Source organism: Hyla sarda, chromosome 3 (assembly GCF_029499605.1).
Source record: "Hyla sarda isolate aHylSar1 chromosome 3, aHylSar1.hap1, whole genome shotgun sequence".
Taxonomy (NCBI): domain Eukaryota; kingdom Metazoa; phylum Chordata; class Amphibia; order Anura; family Hylidae; genus Hyla; species Hyla sarda.
Window position 1 is genome coordinate 311900118 of NC_079191.1, and position 23147 is coordinate 311923264.

Below are 23147 nucleotides of genomic sequence, written 5' to 3' on the forward strand. Positions count from 1 at the left end.
TTTCCAACCAGTGTGTCTCCAGTTGTTGCAAAACTATAACTCCCAGCATGTACTGATCCCCGAAGGGCATGCTGGGAGTAGTTATGCAACAGCTGGAGGTACGCAACTACAACTCCCAGCATGGTGAGACAGCAGTTTGCTGTTCGTGCATGTTGGGAGTTGTAGTTTTGTAAGATTTAGAGGGCCACGGTTAAGAAACCACCGCACAAAGATCTCCAAACTGTGGCCCTCCAGATGTTGCAAAACTACAAATCCCAGCATGCCCAGACAGCAAACAGCTGTCTGGGCATGCTGGGAGTTGTAGTTTTGCAACATCTGGAGGGCTACAGTTTAGAGACCACTGCATAGTGGTCTCCAAACTATAGCCCTCCAGATGTTGCTAGGCAACTCACCGGCTTCCGCAGTCTGCACCAGGGAGCCAGCTGCACGTGATCGCTGCCACCGAGCACCACCCACTGCTGCCGCCGATGGTAAGTGACCTCTGCCACCGGTCACCGTCGGTTCCCCCAATCTGCCCAGACTATTGTGGGTGGGCAGAACGGGGGAACCGAACTTTGACCCCTTAAGGACTGAGCCCTTTTTCACCTTAAGGACTCGGTCATTTTTTGCAATTCTGACCACTGTCACTTTAAACATTAATAACTCTGGAATGCTTTTACTTATAAATTTGATTCCGAGATAGTTTTTTTGTGACATATTCTACTTTAACATAGTGGTAAAATTTTGTGGTAACTTGCATACTTTCTTGGTGAAAAATCCCCAAATTTAATGAAAAATTTGAAAATGTTGCATTTTTCTAACTTTGATGCTGTCTGCTCTTAAGGAAAATGGATATTCCAAATAATTTTTTTTTATTCACATATACAATATGTCTACTTTATGTTTGCATCATAAAATTGACGTGTTTTTACTTTTGGAAGACACCAGAGGGCTTCAAAGTTCAGCAGCAATTTTCCAATTTTTCACAAAATTTTGAAACTCGCTTTTTTTCAGGGACCAGTTCAGGTTTGAAGTGGATTTGAAGGGTCTTCATATTAGAAATGCCCCATAAATTACCCCATTATAAAAACTGCACCCCCAAAAGTATTCAAAATGACATTCAGTCAGCGTTTTAACCCTTTAGGTGTTTCACAGGAATAGCAGCAAAGTGAAGGAGAAAATTCACAATCTTCATTTTTTACACTCGCATGTTCTTGTAGACCCATTTTTTGAATTTTTGCAAGGGGTAAAAAGGAGAAAATGTTTACTTGTATTTGAAACCCAATTTTTCTCGAGTAAGCACATACCTCATATGTCTATGTTAATTGCTCGGCATGCGCAGTAGAGGGCTCAGAAGGGAAGGAGCGACAAATAGTTTTTGGGGTGGGGGGCATGTCACCTTTAGGAAGCCCGTATGGTGCCAGAACAGCAAAAAAAAACCACATGGCATACCAATTTGGAAACTAGACCCCTCAGGGAACATAACAAGGGGTAAAGTAAACCTTAATACCCCGATCCTGCTGCTCCTGTCGCCGCCACCGATCCCGAGGGGACCCCGCCGGACCTGGGCAAGGTAGGAGACCTCCTCCGACGCCGATCTCCGCCATCTTCGCCGTCCCGATCGCCACCCAGCAGGGTCGTGATTGATCGGTCGTTCCGACCGATCAATCATGTGATCGTGAAGCGGCACCTGTGCCACCTCACTCCTGCTGGGTAAGGGTGAATGGGGCTGTCTCGGACAGCCCCATTCACCCTTTTTTCCGGGTCACCAGAGACCAGATTGACCCGGAAAAGCTGCAAATCGTTGGTCTAAATTCACCGACGATTTGTGGCGATCGCCGACATGGGGGGGGGGGGGGTCTCGGGACCCCCCCCCAGGTGTTTGCATGGGGTGCCTGCTGATATCAGTAGTGCCTAGATATCAGCAGTCACCCCTGTCCGGTCCCCGCTCGGCGAGCGGTGGGGACGGGAATTCCCACGGGCGTATCCATACGCCCTCAGTCCTCAAGGACTTTGAAACGGGGGCGTATGGATACGCCCGGCATCCATAAGGGGTTAACCCTTTAAGGACATAGGCCCCCGTTTCCAAGTCCTTAAGGACCGAGGGCGTATGGATACGCCCTGAGCATTTCCGGCCCCTGCCGCTAGCCGGAGGGGAGCCGGGGCCGGATGCCTGCTGAAATCGTTCAGCAGGCATCCCGGCATATCGCCCAGGGGGGTCATTATGTCCCCCCATGTCGGCGATTGCCGCAGATCGCTGGACAATTCAGTCCAGCGATCTACGGCGGATTCCGGGTCAATCGGGTCTCCAGTGACCCGATGACCCGGAATTACTGGCTGAACGGGGCCCAAACAGCCATTGCCAGCAGGGGTGAGGTGGCACTGGTGCCACCTCACGATCGCCCTGATTCGTTGGCCGGTTTCCCGGCCGACCAATCAGGGCGCCTGCTGCGGGTGTCACTCCCGCAACCCACTCCGCCCCTCTTCCGGAGGACGTGAGCGGGTGCGGGCAGAAGACCCCGGGTGCTGGGGACCCCGATCCCCGGCGTCCCTGTTGGGATCAGGGCCCCAGGAGCGACGGCGGCGGCGAGGGACTGACATGTGCGGCGGCATCGTGGAGCAGCAGCAGGAGGTGAGTGACAGCCTCCTGCTGTTGCTTAGCAACAGCTCCCAGCATGCAAAAAGGGCATGCTGGGAGCTGTAGTTATGCAACAGCAGGAGGCAGACCACCACAACTCCCAGCATGCCCTTATGGGCATGCTGGGACTTGTAGTTTTGCAACAGCTGGAGGCACATTTTTCTATGGAAAAGTGTACCTTCAGCTGTTGTATAACTACAACTCCCAGCTTGCACATCAGCTAAAGTGCATGCTGGGAGTTGTAGTGGTGCATCTGGTGGTTGCATAACTACAACTCCCAGCATGCCCGTTGGCTGTCGGTGACTGCTGAGAGTTGTAGTTTTGCAACAGCTGAAGGCACACTGAGTTAAGTAGCAAACCAGTGTGTCTCCAGCTGTTGCATAACTACAATCCCCAGCATCCCCAGCCAAAGTAGTATGCCTCCAGCTGTTGCATAACTACAAGACCCAGCATGCCCTTCCGCTGTCCGTACATGCTGGGGGTTGTAGCTTTTGCAACAGCTGAAGGCACACTGGTTGCAAAACACTGAGTTTGTTACCAAACTCGGTGTTTCACAACCTGTGTGTCTCCAGCTGTTGCAAAACTACAACTCCCAGCATGCACTGATAGACCGCACATGCTGGGAGTTGTAGTTTTGCAACAGCTGGATGTTTCTCCCCCCCCCCCCCCCAATGTGAACGTACAGGGTACACTCACATGGGCGGAGGATTACAGTAAGTATCCGGCTGCAAGTTTGAGCTGCGGCAAATTTTCTGCCGCAGCTCAAGCTGCCAGCGAGAAACTACTGTGAACACCCGCCCATGTGACTGTACCCTAAAAATACTACACTACCACAAAATAAAATAAAAAGTAAAAAACACTACATATACACATACCCCTACACAGCCCCCCTCCCCAATAAAAATGAAAAACGTCTGGTACGCCACTGTTTCCAGAACGGAGCCTCCAGCTGTTGCAAAACAACTACTCCCAGTATTGCCAGATAGCCACTGACTGTCTAGGCATGCTGGGAGTTTTACAACAGCTGGAGGCACCCTGTTTGGGAATCACTGGCGTAGAATACCCCTATGTCCACCCCTATGCAAGTCCCTAATTTAGGCCTCAAATGCGCATGGCTTTCTCACTTTGGAGCCCTGTCGTATTTCAAGGCAACAGTTTAGGGCCACATATGGGGTATCGCCGTACTCGGAAGAAATTGTGTTACAAATTTTGGGGGGTATTTTCTGCTATTACCCTTTTTAAAAATGTAAAATTTTTGGGAAAACAAGCATTTTAGGTTAAACAAATATTTTTTTTTTTTACATATACAAAAGTCATGAAACACCTGTGGGGTATAAAGGTTCACTTAACCCCTTGTTACGTTCCCCGAGGGGTCTAGTTTCCAAAATGGTATGCCATGTGGTTTTTTTTTTTGCTGTTCTGGCACCATAGGGGCTTCCTAAAGGCGGCATGCACCCAGAGCAAAATTTGCTTTCAAAAAGCCAAATGTGACTCCTTCTCTTCTGAGACCTGTAGTGCGCCAGCAGAGCAATTTTCACCCCCATATGGGGTGTTTTCTGAATCGAGAGAAATTGGGTTTCAAATTTTGGGGGGTATTTTCTGCTATTAACCTTTTGAAAAATGTAAAATTTTTGGGAAACAAAGCATTTTCGGTAATAAATTTTTTTTTTTTACATATGCAAAAGTCGTGAATCACCTGTAGGGTATTAAGGTTCACTTTACCCCTTGTTACGTTCCCTGAGGGGTCTAGTTTCCAAAATGGTATGCCATGTGGGGTTTTTTGCTGTCCTGGCACCATAGGGGCTTCCTAAAGGTGACATGCCCCCCCAAAAACCATTTGTCGCTCCTTCCCTTCTGAGCCCTCTACTGCGCCCACTGAACAATTAACATAGACATATGAGGTATGTGCTTACTCGAGAGAAATGGGGTTTCAAATACAAGTAAAAATTTTCTCCTTTTTACCCCTTGCAAAAATTCAAAAATTGGGTCTACAAGAACTTGCGAGTTTGCGGGGTCTGGAAAAAAGGATCCCGGGATGTTCGGCGCCAACCGTAGATGGAATAAAGATGTGGTGAGTCTCAGTTATTTAAAAGTGTTCTTTATTGCCGTATCAGACGCGTTTCGAGGTCTTGCACCTCTTTATCAATGATTATGGCATACATACATAAAAGCATTATCACTGGCTTTTTATAGTTTCTAAAATGGGCGCCGGAGAGTACAATTGGATGAGTAAAAAGAGTGTCATAAGGCTGCGCTCTGGTGTGTTGTAGTGGCGCTGTCTGATGACATAGGAGTGTTTCATTCATAAAGTTTAAAAAAATAAAATAAAATCACTTTTGTTAAGCAGTAAAATGTGGCCATACAATAAAAGCAAGGATTGCGAAAATGTTCCATGTTGTATGAGGAGGTATAGTGTTATGCGGTGATGCGAGTATGTCAAATGTGTTACTTCTGTTTTTAGCAATGGTTGGATGATGCGTGTCTGATGCCAGGTGGTGGAGATGTCCTATTGACAGAGATGCTGCGTGAAATGTCATTTGTCGGGCCATTGCGCTTTTTTCTGCTAGATGGTGGGTACCATGGCTGGTTATTTCGTGTCCATGTTTGTAACAATTTTTATTTATTTTTATTTTAATTTGTAGAAGAGAGGGTTTCGGTCCTTGATGCAGTTGTCTCTTATTGCCGGATGATCGGACGGGGATTGCTGTGCTGTTATTACCAGGTGTGTGGTATGGTAGGTGTGTTTTGGTATATATGGATATGGGGATGGCAAAAGGATGCTGTGGTGCTGTCATGGTTTAGTTTGTGGAGAGGGGTGTTTTGTTAGCGTTGGTGTGTATAGATGTGACAGCAGCGGTTTCATAAGATGGTACTGCAGCGCTTTAGAATGGGCTTGTAGATGGGTGTTATTGATTGTAGGTGGATGGCATGCTGTATGTGACTGCAGCGGTGATCTCTAATGATGGTACTGCAGCGCTTAAAAAAATAAAAAGGGGGGGGAGGGGCCTGTGGGTAGGTTGCGAGAGACGTGTGTGTAGTTGGTATTATGTTGTGTATGACATGCTGTACACTATGTATGTGGGATAGGTGGTTTTCAATGGGCTGCCTGTGAAAAATGGGTGATAGGCTGTATTTTGTTGGGTTTTGGATTGGAGGACAGTATGTCGTGGGTTGGGTATTGTGTTGGGGTTGTGGAGTGGTTGGTATTTAGGGATTTTCGGATGATTTCCCATTTGGTGGTTTTCTGAAGATTTTCCAGTGTTGGATTCCGGGTGTATAAATTATTATATATTGTCAATATTTTCATTAAGGCCCAAGGGGGTTAAAGTGTTGATCTTGAAGATCCAAAATGACTCTCTCCTACAGAGTCTTTCAAATCTATCATTGCAGTTGTCCGATATCTGTTCGATTCCAGTGATTTTGGAATGATTCTATCGAACCTTCCCAGATGAAGAGAAGTTCATCAATGTATCTTTTATACAGGATGATGTTATTTCTCCACTGGTGTCTGCTGTAAATGAGTTGTTCTTCATAGGTTCCCATGTAGAGATTTGCAAAGGATGGGGCAAAACGTGTAACAGCCTTCTAGAATACAACAGCTGTCATTACCATAAATGGAAAAAAAAAACATTCCCTTTGGTCAATTTCATAGACTTCATAGAAATTGCACCAAACTTACGGATTTTGTATCACAGAGCAAAATTATAAAAAAAAAGACTATTGGAAAAAGGCTATCCCAAAAAAATAATTCAAGCAGCCTATGAAAAAACATATACATCCACAAGGACAATAGTCAAAAACACACAAGGAAAACTCCAAACAAAAAAAAAAGGGACAAGAACAATACACAAGTACAACTTTATTACGGATTATACTGCGGACAAACAAAAAATCAATAACAATGGAAATACACTGGAAGATTCTATTCCAAGACCCCATTCTCAAAAAAGTACTTCCAAATAAACCAGGATTCACATACAGACGTGCAAAAACCATAAAAAACATGGTAGCTCCCAGTCGCCTTAGAGAAGAATTTCCAAAGAACAAACAGATGAAGAATACAACCATGGACCAAAATGGATGCTTCAGATGCGGAGTAAGAAACTGTAAATTATGTATAAACATCAACCACAATGCAAAAACGTTCAAAAGCAACCAAACAGGCGAAACATTCAAAATAAAATCTAGAATAGACTGCAACTCAACCCATGTCATTTATTTAATAGAATATGGTTGTGGTCTACAATACGTTGGACGAACCTCACAAACCCTAAGAAATCGTATGAGTGGACATCGTTTCAATGTCACACATAAATTTCCCAAACACAGCGTATCCAGACACGCAACTGAAAAACATAACAACAACTTCAAAGAATTCAGAATCACTGGAATCGAACAGATATCGGACAACTGCAATGATAGATTTGAAAGACTCTGTAGGAGAGAGTCATTTTGGATCTTCAAGATCAACACTTTAACCCCCTTGGGCCTTAATGAAAATATTGACAATATATAATAATTTATACACCCGGAATCCAACACTGGAAAATCTTCAGAAAACCACCAAATGGGAAATCATCCGAAAATCCCTAAATACCAACCACTCCACAACCCCAACACAATACCCAACCCACGACATACTGTCCTCCAATCCAAAACCCAACAAAATACAGCCTATCACCCATTTTTCACAGGCAGCCCATTGAACACCACCTATCCCACATACATAGCGTACAGCATGTCATACACAACATAATACCAACTACACACACGTCTCTCGCAACCTACCCACAGGCCCCTCCCCCCCCCTACCTTTTTTTTTTTTTTTTTAAGCGCTGCAGTACCATCATTAGAGATCACCGCTGCAGTCACATACAGCATGCCATCCACCTACAATCAATAACACCCATCTACAAGCCCATACATTCTAAAGCGCTGCAGTACCATCTTATGAAACCGCTGCTGTCACATCTATACACACCAGCGCTAACAAAACACCCTCTCCACAAACTAAACCATGACAGCACCACAGCATCCTTTTGCCATCCCCATATCCATATATACCAAAACACACCTACCATACCACACACCTGGTAATAACCAGCACAGCAATCCCCGTCCGATCATCCGGCAATAAGAGACAACTGCATCAATAACCGAAACCCTCTCTTCTACAAATTAAAATAAAAATAGTTACAAACATGTACACGAAATAACCAGCCATGGTACCCACCATCTAGCAGAAAAAAGCGCAACGGCCCGACAAATGACATTTCACGCAGCATCTCTGTCAATAGGACATCTCCACCACCTGGCATCAGACACGCATCATCCAACCATTGCTAAAAACAGAAGTAACACATCTGACATACTTGCATCACCGCATAACACTATACCTCCTCATACAACATGGAACATTTTCGCAATCCTTGCTTTTAATGTATGGCCACATTTTACTGCTTAACAAAAGTGATAATTTTTTTTTTTTTTACTTTATGAATGAAACACTCCTATGTCATCAGACAGCGCCACTACAACACACCAGAGCGCAGCCTTATGACATTCTTTTTACTCATCCAATTGTACTCTCCGGCGCCCATTTTAGAAACTATAAAAAGCCAGTGATAATGCTTTTATGTATGTATGCCATAATCATTGATAAAGAGGTGCAAGACCTCAAAACACGTCTGATACGGCAATAAAGAACACTTTTAAATAACTGAGACTCACCACATCTTTATTCCATCTACGGTTGACGCCGAACATCCCGGGAACCTTTTTTCCAGACCCCGCAAACCAGCTTATCGAGTGTGCTGCCACACATCTCGAGCAACCCGGACGGCTGCACCGCAAACAACATCAAAAGGGATCATATCTACCTGACGTCCACAAGGTTGTTGTGTACCAACACAACCTTGCAAGGTGAGATCATCATTCATATCCACCTATTTCTTCCACCTAGTACAAACATACTGCCCAATAGGAAGCTCTGTTTTTGTATTTTTGTATACAGCCCCACCAAGAACTTGCGAGTGTAAAAAATGAAGATTTTGAATTTTCTCCTTCACATTCCTGCTATTCCTGTGAAACACCTAAAGGGTTAATACACTTACTGAATGTCATTTTGAATACTTTGGGGGGTGCAGTTTTTATAATGGGGTCTTTTATGGGGTATTTCTAATATGAAGACTCTTCAAATCCACTTCAAAACTGAACTGGTCCCTGAAAAATAGTGAGTTTGAAAATTTTGTGAAAAATTGGAAAATTGCTGCTGAACTTTGAAGCCCTCTGGTGTCTTCCAAAAGTAAAAACTCATAAATTTTATGATGCAAACATAAAGTAGACATATTGTATATGTGAACCCCAAAAAAAAATTATTTTGAATATCCATTTTCCTTACAAGCAGAGAGCTTCAAAGTTAGAAAAATGCAAAATGTTCATTTTTTTTTCATCAAATTTGGGGATTTTTCACCAAGAAAGGATGCAAGTTACCATAAAATTTTACCACTAAGTTAAAGTAGAATATGTCACGAAAAAGCAATCTCGGAATCAGAATGATAACTAAAAGCATTCCAGAGTTATTAATGTTTAAAGTGACAGTGGTCAGATGTTCAAAAAAATGCTCTGGTCCTTAAGGTCAAAAAGGGCTCGGTCCTTAACCCCTGAAGGACCAAGGGCGTACAGGTAAGTCCTATCAATGCAAAAATGGTACCGTTAAAAACTTCAGATAATGGCGCAAAAAAGGAGCCCTCATACTGCCCCATACACGGAAAAATAAAAAAGTTATAGGGGTCAGAAGATGACAATTTTAAACGTATTAATTTTCCTGCATGTAGTTATGATTTTTTCCAGAAGTACGACAAAATCAAACCTATATAAGTAGGGTATCATTTTAATCGTATGGACCTACAGAATAAAGATAAGGTGTCATTTTTAACGAAAAATGTACTATGTAGAAACGGAAGCCCCCAAAATTTACAAAACTGCGTTTTTTTTCCAATTTTGTCGCACAATGATTTTTTTTTCCGTTTCACCGTAGATTTTTGGGCAAAGTGACTGACGTCATTACAAAGTAGAATTGGTGGTGCAAAAAATAAGCCATCATATGGATTTTTAGGTGCAAAATTGAAAGAGTTATGATTTTTTAAAGGCAAGGAGCAAAAACCGAAAATGCAAAAACGGAAAAACCCCCGGTCCTTAAGGGGTTAAGGGGTACTCCGGTGGAAAACTTTTTTTTTTTAAATGAACTGGTGGCAGAAAGTTAAACAGATTTGTAAATTACTTCTATTAAAAAATATCATTTCCTTTCAGTACTTTTTAGCAGCTGTTTGCTACAGAGAAAAACCTTTATTTTTTTAATTTCTTTTTTGTGTTGTCCACAGTGCTCTCTGTTGACACCTGATGCCTGTATCAGGAACTGTCCACAGCAGGAGAAAATCCCAATAGCAAACGAACAGAGGTGTCAGCAGAGAGCACTGTGGACAACACAAAAAAGAAATACAAAAAGTAAAGAATTTCCTCTGTAGCATACAGATGCTAAAAAGTACTAAAGTATTAAGATTTAGAAGTAATTTGCAAATCTGTTTAACTTTCTGGCACCAGTTAATTTAAAAAACAAAAAGTTTTCCACCGGAGTACCCCTTTAATACCATACAACACTGATTGTGTCCAACTAGGTATTGTTGGTACTAAGGAAATCCACTAAATGGGATGTTAATACGATTGTGTCTTTCTTTAATCAGTACCATACGAACCAGCAGCACTGAAAACATAGCTTCAGCACAGTTTTTCCTAACTACACTGTACCATCATAAAATGCAACACTACATCACATTATCAAGTGTGTCAAAGCAGACTCCTAGGACCAAGAGAGATGTGAAGTGATTGTTACCTCGTGTGTGAAAGTTAACCAGGTTACCCACCAAGGGTAAGTAGCACAGAATGCCTACCTGTGTCCAATTTATTCCTGAAGTATCCTGCAAAGTAAAAGTGATGGTGATTCAGGAAACAAGAGAAGACCCAGATAAATGGAATGAAAGGTAAGTTGATAGAGGGGCCTGTTATTTCCAGACAAGGTCCTCATTTTAGCTTTGGTCATATGTGAAATACAACATGTTCTACATTGCAATACTGCTATATAGAAAAATATACCCATTCCACTAGGTGGTAATAGCTGAATGTTACATGCCCAGAAACTGTAGGCTTAGTGCTAGCCCAAGAGATGAATATCTATAGTGTAGCCCCAGGTGAGGTCGCTTTGTCGTGGTGGGATATTGCACACTATTTTCTCAAGTGATAGGCAAGGGGCCTCTATTTTTCTCTTTAGCAGTATTGCAATATAAAACGGGTTATATTTCTCATGTGGTTTAGCACTACTGTTCTGCTGCTGTGATCTTATTGTTTGTATTTGTAGCCACCTGTGGGTCACATGATACTTGAATGAGGTAACTCTTCTTGATGCCAATTTTGTTGTTTTAGGTAGGGATGCTGTCCTATAATGTTTAGTCAGTGCTAAGACAAGCAGGACTGACTTTGAGCCCGAATGTGAAGGCTGTATAATTTAAGATACAAATAAAGACAGAAGAAGCCCGGTTTTAATCCCTCAAGCCCATTTTGGCCTTAAAGGGGTTATCCACCAGACACTAATGGATATGATAAAGAAGGATCCGCACTTGTCTTGGGGCTAAATGGCTATGTTGTGAGATTACCATAACGCTGTGGCTATCTTTTTGTGAACTGGTGTTTCCTGTTGGAGTTCGTTCTCTCAAACTACAAATCCCATAGTTCCTTGTTTGCAAGTGTAAGCTCCCTTTCCTCCCTCCCACACATCAGCCACCCTACTCATTGAAACACAAATGAGCTGCATTTCATTCAAAAGACCAATATTTTATTTAACTAGGGTGCCTCCAGCTGTGCCTCCAGCAAAAATACAATTAGTTGCAGAATGATGTCTCTCCCACCCAGCGGTTGCTCCACCCATTGATACAGGACTGGCTCCCTTTGAACACCTGACTAGTTATGTCATGTCTTGGCTGCACTGCAACCTTAGGAAAACCTGAGACCTGAGTAATTGTGTATGCTGTTAAAAATTTATATTGGGGCAAAAATCACAGAACAATTGAGAGACCACCTTCACACACAGGTACAGACACTATATTATGAACTACACTAACTTTACAGCCCTGTAACATAGTCAAATACTTTTTGACTAGCATGCATCTTATTTATCAAGAAGATGCAGCAGGATTATGAATTTTGAGCAGCTCTGCTGTGGTGGGAAAAGCTCTACCACATACACTTTTTTCTAGACACTTGTGAGGGAGGGAAGTAGACACTTTCCCGGGTCCTGAATTTGGAAAGTTAGGTGTTTTAAGTTAAAGCGTACCAGTCAGATCCAACAAAAATTTATTTTTAAATATATCACTCAATACCTAATCCTGACCATGGACATGTAATTTTTATGTGTCTAGCACCTTCATTTTTATTTTTTTTACACTTTTTATTTAGCTCACTAGTCTGAATTCCTCTCAAAGGGAGGGGGCGTGGCCTCACTGTGCAGGTCTCCGCCCCCTCCCTCAGTATGCTGTCTGTTCACATTTCCCCTAGCATTAGCAAAACTACAACTCCCAGCTTGTCCTCCCTGACAGTAGTGGGACACAAGCTGACAGTGGGAGGATTTTTCCTCCAGCTGTGAGCCCTGCACTCACAGCTGTCAATCAAAGAAGTGTGTCCATGACGCCTGGACACAGCAGGACTAGTATGTGTCCAAGCAGACAGGGGAGGAGGACTGGCTTTTTCAGTATGAAATACTGAACATTTTCTAATGAAAGCAAGTGCAAAACCTATTGGTTTTGCATGCTTTCTAACATATCAAAAGTTTTTGTATCTGACAGTGCCCATTTAATTTCACAGAGTTGCCGGGACATTTTTACTTGCATTTTAGACGCTACAATCAAATTTGGTTGCGGCGTCTAAGGGATTAAAGCCGGGCATCGCGGTGATCGGTGATGTCTGGCATTAGAGATGGGTCCTGGTGGCAGATAGCTGCCAGGACCTCCAAGCTATGACCCGTGCTCAGCTCCTGAGCACATCATAGAAGGGGAGTGGGACGCTGTCGTCCACAAGAGGTTAAAAGTTGAATTGCGGAAGGTAGAAGTGATTATCACGCCTACTGGTAGGTGGTGTAGCTTTGCGCCTAAATAAGTACCTTTGCGCACAAAATAGCGACTTTTGACAAAAGTCAAAAAACAAAAATACGTGACCACTGCATGGTCAAAAAGAAAAAAGACGCATAAAAGTCGCTAAATATACTGCTTGCGCCTGAACTGCAACAAAACATAGACAAAAAAAAATGCAGTAAAAGCAAAGATGAATCTCCTCCATTATCTTTATTCTGTAGGTCAACACAATTAAAACAATACCTAATTTATATAGTTTATTATTGTGCTGCTTTAAAAAAATTGCTAAATTTATTTCACAAGATTGGTATGCATAAAATTGTCCATTTCTGATCACTATGGGCGACATTTATTATTGTTTGCTTTGGTAAGAGAGTTCTGTAGGCATATTTTTTATTTTTTTTGCTTTGGGTTTGTTTATGTGTGACATATTTATCATACTATCACAGGGGGTTGATAAATTTGGCTCACATAAGCAAAAACCAATAGAATCACTTTGGAATAATAAAATACCATTTTATTATGTATGTCTATTACATTTTTTTCCGCCTAGATGTTCTAACCCTTTTTTTGTTTGTTTGTTTTTTTCTTTTCATTTCAGATCCATCTATACTGTGGGCTACATCAGATTTGGTGAACTACGAAGATCAGCGTTTTTTTGTTTAATATTAACAACATTTTGTAACAAGGGCTTGTGGGGGAGTATTTTTTTGGAATAAAAGTTTTTTTTAAATGTGTTTATTTTTATTTACTTTACAGGCTTAGTAGTGGAAGCTGTCTTATAGATGGAGTCCATTATTAAGCCGGGGCTTAGTGTTAGCCCCAAAGACAGCTAGCGCTAACCTACGATTATTACCCCGGTACCCACCGCCACAGGGGTGCCGGAAAGAGCCGCTACCAAAAGGCCCGGAGTGCTCCTGGGCCTAGGCGGTAACAGGCTGGGGTTATTTAGGCTGGAGAGGGCCAGTAACAATGGTCCTCACCCACCCTAGTAACATTAGGCTGTTGTTGGCTGGCTAGTATCTGGCTGAGAATAAAAATACAGGGAACCCTATGCATTTTTCTTTTATTATTTATTTATGTGGAAAAAAACAAAAAAAATGCATATGTTTCCCCATATTTTCATTCTCAGCCAAATACCAATCAAGCAGCAACAGCCTGACATAACCAGGGTGGGCGAGGACCATTGTTACTGGCCCTCCCAAGCTTAAATAACGCCTAGGCCCAGTTGCGCCATATTTAACGCTCTGGGCCTGTTGGTACCAGCTCTTCCCGGCACCCCTGTGGTGGTGGGTACCGGGGTAATAATTAGGGGTTAGTGGTAGTTGTTTTGGTGCTAACGCTAAGCCTTGGCTTACTAATGGATTCTGTCTATAGGACAGCTTACACTACTAAGCCTGTAAAGTAAATTTAAAAAAATAAAATAAAAAAGATCCTGTTAAAAAACTTTTATCCCAAAAAACACTCCCTCAAAAGCCCTTGTTAACCATTTTATTAACATTAAACAAAAAAGAAAAAAAAAACACTGGTCATTGTCGTAGTCCACAGGATACACGGATCTGAAATAAGAAGGAAAAAAACAAGGAAAATAGGTTAGTAGATTTATTGTAACCCATCCGCACATTTCCCGCCCGCACCGTACCGCATGGCTACAACTCCCAGCATGCCCTTACAGTAAGGACATGCTGGGAGTTGTAGTCATGCTGGAGGGAGATGTGCAAGCGGGTGACAAGCTTGTCACCTGCCCCCACTGCACTACTACAACTCCCAGCATGCCCTTACAGTAAGGACATGCTGGGAGTTGTAGTCATGCGGTGCTGGGGGGTGACAAACTTGTCATCCACCCGCCCATCTAACACAATCTCCCCCATGCCGCACAATTACAATTCCCAGCATGTCTTTACAGTAAGTGCATGCTGGGAGTTGTAGTAGTGTTGCGTGGGCGGGAGATGTACGGGCGGCCGACAAGCTTGTCACCCTCCTGTACATCTCCTACCCACTAATCCCACCATGCCTGTGAAAATGAAAGTAAAAAAAGTAGCACAAAAAATCTCAAGTGCAACTTTTTGAAAATGCTTTCATAGGCAAGTTTGTAAGCCAGGTCTGACCTTGCTTACACGTGTAACTTTTTGAAGGGGGTTTGCGACATTTACTTGCTTCCGTGCAACTTTCGCAATGATAAATCTTGGACCACTGAAAGTAAAAACAGAAAATTGCTTAGGTAGGGCAGAGTTGTATTTTTTGCTTACCCACAGAAGTTGCACAAAAAAATGCTTAGGCGCACGTGCGACTTTTTGTGTCTTATGTAAGCAAAAAAAGCTGCTTAAATCCCTTGATAAATCTCCCTCTATAACTTTTTTTTTTTTCGTATACAGGGACAAATTTTTTGCACTGTGATCTATAGTTTTTATTGGTACCATTTTTGTTTTGATGGGACTTTTTCATTGCTTTTTATTTTTTTTTTTTTTTTCATAGGGGACTTTTATATGCAATCATTTGATTGCATAACTGTATAATGCTATGCTTATGGCATGGCATTATACAGTATGAGCGGCTATTCGCTGATCTAGCCTGGTTAAGTCAGGCTACATCCGTGAGTCGGCGATCGGCGGAAGGTAAGGGGACCCTCCTCAGCCTTTCTAGCTTACCAATCATGTTGTGGGGGTTCGGTAAGCTCCTCTGAGCTAACAATGATGTTTACTTTCAAATTAGATGCTGTGGTCAGCATTGATCACAGCATCTAAAGGGTTAAATACCCTTTCTGCACAGGCATGGACAAAGTCCAGTAAGTGAAGGTGGGCTAGCACTCCTCTGTGCTCTCTCCTGTCTGATAGTACTCCTCTGTTCTCTCTCCTGTCTGATAGCACTCCTCTGTGCTCTCTCCTGTCTGATAGCACTCCTCTGTGCTCTCTCCTGTCTGATAGCACTCCTCTGTGTTCTCTCCTGTCTGATAGCACTCCTCTGTGCTCATTCCTGTCTGATAGGACAAGAGAGAGCACAGAGGAGTCCTATCAGACAGTGCTAGCCCACCCTCACTTACTGGACTTTGTCCATGCCTGTGCTTCAGCTTGGACAAAGCCATGATTTTATATGCCATGATTTCTATATAAAGGAAATAACATTTTCTTATGAAGTATATTAGAAAGGTTAATGTTGTGCCAAGATGTACAACATATAACAAGTTTTGTATCTGACAGTGCCCATTTAAAAAAAACACAGGAATGTGCCAAACAATTTATACATGCACATTGGTGATTGTATAATTATCACACTGTAACCCAAATCAATATTCACAAATCCCTAAATGTAATATAATGCATTTAAATAAAACTGCATTTAGGGTGCATTCCCACATGCCGTATTTTGCTGCGTATTTGCTGCTGCATATTTTCTTTCCCATTGAGGTTCAATGGGAAAGAAAATATGCAGCAGCAAATACGCAGCAAAATACGGCACGTGGGAAAGTGTCCTTAGACTGTAATAAAGTTGCAATGCAGAACAATCAGTAGTTATAATGCCTTAACCCCTTAACGACGCAGGACGTATATTTACGTCCTGCGCCGGCTCCCACGATATGAAGCGGGATCGCGCCGCGATCCCGCATCATATCGCGTGGGTCCCGGCGCTAATCAACGGCCGGGACCCGCGGCTAATACCACACATCGCCGATCGCGGCGATGTGCGGTATTAACCCTTTAGAAGCGGCGGTCAAAGCTGACCGCCGCTTCTAAAGTGAAAGTGAAAGTGACCCGGCTGCTCAGTCGGGCTGTTCGGGACCGCCGCGGTGAAATCGCGGCGTCCCGAACAGCTGATCGGACACCGGGAGGGCTCTTACCTGCCTCCCCGGTGTCCGATCGACGAATGACTGCTCCGTGCCTGAGATCCAGGCAGGAGCAGTCAAGCGCCGATAATGCTGATCACAGGCGTGTTAATGCACGCCAGTGATCAGCATTAGAGATCAGTGTGTGCAGTGTTATAGGTCCCTATGGGACCTATAACACTGCAAAAAAAATGTAAAAAAAAAGTGTTAATAAAGGTCATTTAACCCCTTCCCTAATAAAAGTTTGAATCACCCCCCTTTTCCCATAAAAAAAATAAAACAGTGTAAAAAAAATAAAAAATAAACATATGTGGTATCGCCGCGTGCGTAAATGTCCGAACTATAAAAATATATCATTAATTAAGCCGTACGGTCAATGGCGTACGCGCAAAAAAATTCCAAAGTCCAAAAAAGCGTATTTTGGTCACTTTTTATATCATTAAAAAATGAATAAAAAGTGATCAAAAAGTCCGATCAAAACAAAAATCATACCGATAAAAACTTCAGATCACGGCGCAAAAAATGAGTCCTCATACCACCCCATACATGGAAAAATAAAAAAGTTATAGGGGTCAGAAGATTACATTTTTAAACGTATAAATTTTCCTGCATGTAGTTATGATTTTTTCCAGAAGTGCGACAAAATCAAACCTATATAAGTAGGGTATCATTTTAACCGTATGGACCTACAGAATAATGATAAGGTGTAATTTTTACCGAAATATGCACTGCGTAGAAACGAAAGCCCCCAAAAGTTACAAAATGGCGTTTTTTTTCCGATTTTGTCGCACAATGATTTTTTTTTCCGTTTCGCCGTGCATTTTTGGGTAAAATGACTAATGTCACTGCAAAGTAGAATTGGCGACGCAAAAAATAAGCCATAATATGGATTTTTAGGTGGAAAATTGAAAGGGTTATGATTTTTAAAAGGTAAGGAGGAAAAAACGAAAGTGCAAAAACGGAAAAACCCTGAGTCCTTAAGGGGTTAAAGGGGTACTCCAGTGGAAAATAAATGCTTTCAAATCAACTGATGCTAGAAAGATAAAGAGATTTGTAAATAAAATATTAAAAAAATCGTAACCTTTCAGTACTTATCAGCTGCTATATACTACAGAGAAATTTGTGTAGTTATTTTCAGTCTGACCACAGTGCTCTCTGTTGTCCAGAGCAGGAGCAAATCCTCAAAGAAAAACTCTCCTGCTCTAAACAGTTCCTGTTCTAAAAACAGGAGAGAATGCGCTCCATAGGGTAATACCACCGGAGATGGGGAGAGGGGAGAGTAGAAGCTAATTTTAAACTGCTCACCCTGGGTGGTTGTGTAGCCTCATACACAACAATAGAAATCGCTTGGATACAATGGTCCCTCTGCGTCCCTCCTGGTGTGGATTACACAACGTAAAGGTACAAGACAAGGCTTCAGTATAGGGTGCAGGAGTACATCGGCGCTGAACGGACCCAGGACACAGCAGGTAAGAAGGTAAACTCCAATTTATTTGATGCAACGCGTTTCCCTGCGCAAGCGCAGATTCATCAGGCATGATGTCTGATGAATCTGCGCTTGTGCAGGGAAACGCGTTGCATCAAATAAATTGGATTTTACCTTCTTACCTGCTGTGTCCTGGGTCCGTTCAGTGCAGATGTACTCCTGCACCCTATACTGAAGCCTTGTCTTGTACCTAAACAGTTCCTGACATGGACAGAGGTGTCAGCAGAGAGCACTGTGGTCAGACTGAAAAAACTACACAACTTCCTCTGTAGTATACAGCAGCTGATAAGTACTGGAAGGATTAAGGTTTTTAAATAGAAGTTATTTACAAATTTGTATAACTTTCTGGCACCAGCTGATTTGAATTATTTTTATTTCCACTGAAGTACCCCTTTAACCTCTTGGGGATGAAGGGTGTACAGGTACGCCCTTGCACCCTGGTACCTAAGAACCAATTTCGGTCCCCACCGCGTGCCGGGCAGGGATCGGACCGGGATGCCTGCTGATATCTATCAGCAGGCATCCGGTGCCAATGCCCAGGTCCTGAGCCCCCCCCCCATGTCGGCAATCGCCGCAAATCACCGGAGAATTCACACCATTCACACGTGAATTTATACGGGTCTCCAGTGACCTGGAAAATAAGGGGGATCGGGGTTGTCCAAGACACCCACAATCCCCCTGAAAGAATGGGAGTGAGGTGGCAGGGGTGCCACCCTTCCTATCCCTGCTTGTGGTCGATCAGAAGCGATCAACCAATAGCAGATCGGGGGCAGGGGGGGTTACGTTTGGTTCCCCCGCTCTGCACACCCACTGTAGTCCTGGCAGAGCAGGGGAACTGACGGTGACCGGCGCCGGAGGTCACTTACCCTCGACAGCGACGATGACGTGCGGCAGACTCCATGGATCCTACGGAAGCCGGTAAGTAGTTGCCTAGCAACATCTGGTGGGCTACAGTTTTGTGACCACTATACAGTGGTCTCTAAACTGTAGCCCTCCAGGTGTTGCAAAACTACAACTCCCAGCATGCCCACACAGCAAACAGCTGTCTCGGCATGCTGTAAGTTGTAGTTGTGCACCTACAGCTGTTGCATAACTACCTCTCCCAGCATGCCCTTCAGCAATCAGTACAAGCTGGAAGTTGTAGTTTTGCAACAGCTGGAGTCACACTTGTTGGAAAATACTAAGTTAGTTAGGTAACAGAATCTAACTGAAGGTTTTCCAACCAGTGTGCCTCTAGCTGTTGCAAAAGTACAACTTCCAGCATGCATGGTCTGTCAGTACATACTGGGAGTTGTAGTTGTAAAACAGCTGAAGGTTCGCCCCCCCCCCCCATGTAAATGTACAGGACACATTCACACGGGCAGGTTTACAGTAAGTTTCCTGCTTCAAGTATGAGCTGTGGCAAATTTTCCACCGCAGCGCAAAATTCTAGCGGGAAACTCACCGTAAACCCCCGCTAGTGCGAATGTACCCTAAAAACACTACACATAATAAAGGGTAAAACACTACATATACACCCCCTTACATGTCCCCCCCCAATAAAAACGTATTGTACGGCAGTGTTTCCAAAACGGAGCCTCCAGCTGTTGCAAAACAACAACTCCCAGCATTTCCGGACAACCACTGACTGTCCAGGAATGCTGGGAGTTTAGCAACAGCTGTAGGCATCTTGTTTGGGAATCACTGGCGTAGAATACCCATATGTCCACCCCTATGCAATCCCTAATTTAGTCCTCAAATGCACATGGCACTCTCTCACTTCGGAGCCCTGTCGTATTTCAAGGCAACAGTTTAGGGCCACATATGGAGTATTTCCGTACTCGGGAGAAATTGTGTTACACTAAAATACCCCTTATGTGAGGCGTAAAATGCTCTGCGGACGCACAACAAGGCTCGGGAGTGACAGCGCACTATGTACATTTGATGCCTTAATTGGTGACTTGCACAGGGGTGGCTGATTTTACAGCGGTTCTGACATAAACGCAAAAAAAAAAAATACCCACATGTGACCCCATTTTGGAAACTGCGCCCCTCACGGAACATAACAAAGGGTATAGTGAGCCTTAACACCCCACAGGTGTTTGACGGATTTTCTTTAAAGATGGATGGGAAAACGAAAAAAAAAAAAAAAATTCACTAAAATGCTGGTGTTACCCTAAATTTTTCATTTTCACAAGGGAAAATAGGAAAAAAGCCCCCCAAAATTTGTAAGAATGAGTAAGAACATACCCCATATGTGGATGTAAAGTGCTCTGCGGGCAAACTACAATGCTCAGAAGAGAAGGAGCGCCATTGGGCTTTTGCAGAGAAACTTTGTCCGGAATTGAAGGCCACACGTGTTTACAAAGCCCCTATAGTGCCAGAACAATGGACCCCCCCCCCACATGTGAACCCATTTTGGAAACTACACCCCTCACGTAATGTAATAAGGGGTGCAGTGAGCATTTATGCCCCACAGATTTTTGGAACAGTGGTCCGTGAAAATGAAAAATTTAATTTTTCATTTGCACAGCCCACTATTCCAAAGATCTGTCAAACGCCAGTGGGGTGTAAATGCTCACTGCACCCCTTATTAAATTCTGTGAGGGGTGTAGTTTCCAAAATGGGGTCATATGTGGGGGTCCACTGTTCTGGCACCACGGGGGGCTTTGTAAACGTACATGGCCATTCCAAACAAATTCTCTCTCCAAAATCTCAATGGCGCTCCTCCTCTTCTGAGCATTGTAGTTCGCCAGAAGAGCACTTGACGTCCACACATGGGGTATTTCCATACTCAGAAGAAATGGGGTTACACATTTTGGGGGGAATTTTCTCCTATTACCCCTTGTAAATGTAAAATTTGGGGAAAAAAATGCATTTTAGTGAAAAAAAAAATAAAAAGATTTTTCTTTACACATCCGACTTTAACAAAAAGTCGTCAAACACCTGTGGCGTGTTAAGGCTCACTGTGTAGGGGTGTAATTTCCAAAATAGTATGCCATATGGGTTTTTTTTTCTGGGGGCTTCCTAAATGCGACATGCCCCCCAAAAACTATTTCAGCAAAATTTGCTTTCCAAAAGCCAAATGTGACTCCTTCTCTTCTGAGCATTGTAGTGTGCCAGCAGAGCATTTTACATCCTAACATGGGTTTCATACCCAGAAGAGAGGGTTACAAATTTTGTGGGGCATTTTCTACTATTACCCTTTGTAAAAATGGTAAATGTGGGGAAAAAAACTGCACTTTAGTGAAAAAATTTATTATTTTCATTTACACATCTGACTTAAACGGAAAGTCGTCAAACACTTGTTGGGTGTTAAGGCTCACTGGACTCCATAAGTTTTTATAAGGGGTAAACGTGTTTTTACAAGGTTTACGTGTTTCCAAAATAGTATGCCATGTGTTTTTTTTTTTGCTATTCTGGCACAATAGGGGCTTCCTAAATGTGACATGCCCCCCAAAAACCATTTCAGCAAAATTCACTCTCCAAAATCCCATTATCGCTCCTTCCCTTCTGAGCCCTCTACTGCGCCCGCCGAAACACTTGACATACACATATGAGGTATGTCCTTACTCGAGAGAAATTGGGTTACAAATTTGGGGGGGGGGCTTTCTCTACTATTGCCCCTTGTAAAAATTCAAAAACTGGGTCTACAAGAACATGCGAGTATAAAAAATGAAGATTTTAAATTTTCTCCTTCACTTTGCTGCTATTCCTGTGAAACACTTAAAGGGTTAACACACTTACTGAATGTCATTTTTAATACTTTGAGGGGTGCAGGTTTTTATAAAGGGGTCATTTTTGGGGTACTTCTAATATGAAGGCCCTTCAAATCCACTTCAAAACTGAACTGATCCCTGAAAAATTCAGATTTTTTAAATGTTGTGAAAAATTGGAAACTTTGAAGCCCTCTGATGTCTTCCAAAAGTAAAAACAAGTCAACTTCATGATGCAAACATAAAGTAGACATATTGTATATGTGAATAAATATATAATTTATTTGGTATGTCTGTTTTCCTTACAAGCATAGAGCTTCAAAGTTAGAAAAATGCTAAACATTTTTTTTTTCATCAAATTTTGGAAATTTTCACCAAGAAATAATAGAAGTATCCACAAAAATGGCTTGGTCCTTAAGGGGTTAAGGCATGTGTTTTTTTTTTATATTGCATTTTCTCAACAGTTCTACAATGCAAATGCGGAAACACAGCTTAACTCCAGAATTGACAAACTTCAGAAGGTCTGAGTGCTGTGTCCATAATACAAGTGTAGAGAAAAAAAAAAAAAACGAAAAAAATAAAATAAAACACACTAGTATTACACCTATCTGAAAGTGGCCCACTACATATTTTTTTATAGAATTTATTGATAGCAAACAACTTCTCTTCTGATGTAGGAGGCAGGTGGAACAGATCATGGAATTTGTGGAATAAAAGCCCATGTTGTCACTACACTGATCTATAGTAATAGTACAAACAGCAAGGGTACTATAGATCACTGCAGACTGTCAGCATGTCCACCCACTGGCTCCCCCCCTCCAAGCAGGCTTCAGTGAAAGCTGAAAGTATCAGTCTTACTATTGAGCACTGGCATACTAATCCATCAGTAGCCCATGGGAAACATATGCCGGTGACTGTACAGTTGGATTTGATTCTGGTTTTTAACGGGGAAAAATGAATAAAGGAGTTTTCCCAATATACCTTATAATCTCTCCATAGCAGAGAAGATAAGTGCTTAATAAAACTGCATAGGTCCCAGTAGTTGGACCCCAACATTTTCATACTTATACTGTGGATAGGTGTTAATCTGTCATCTTGGAAGATGACAATAATAATAATCTGTCATCTTGCTACTGTCATAAAAAACTACTTTTGACATGATGATCACTGCGCGGCCTGCCGAAAAATCTGTACATTTCTCTGCATAGAAGTCTATGCAGAGAAATGTACAGATTTCAAGGCAGTCCATCGAGCGGCGCACAATGCCACCTGCCTTCCTGGTTAATAACTCACGATCATAGCTGGTCTTAGGATCGAGATCTGATCGACAAGTCAAAAGTTGTTTTTAATG

At 42.7% G+C, this 23147-nt stretch overlaps 1 protein-coding gene across 7 annotated transcripts in view; it reads right to left on the bottom strand.

Moving 5' to 3' along the window:
* The window catches only part of TFB1M (transcription factor B1, mitochondrial), a 179521-nt gene that overhangs the window by 151283 nt on the left and 5091 nt on the right, over positions 1-23147 (bottom strand). The gene's annotated exons all lie outside the window — the stretch shown is intronic.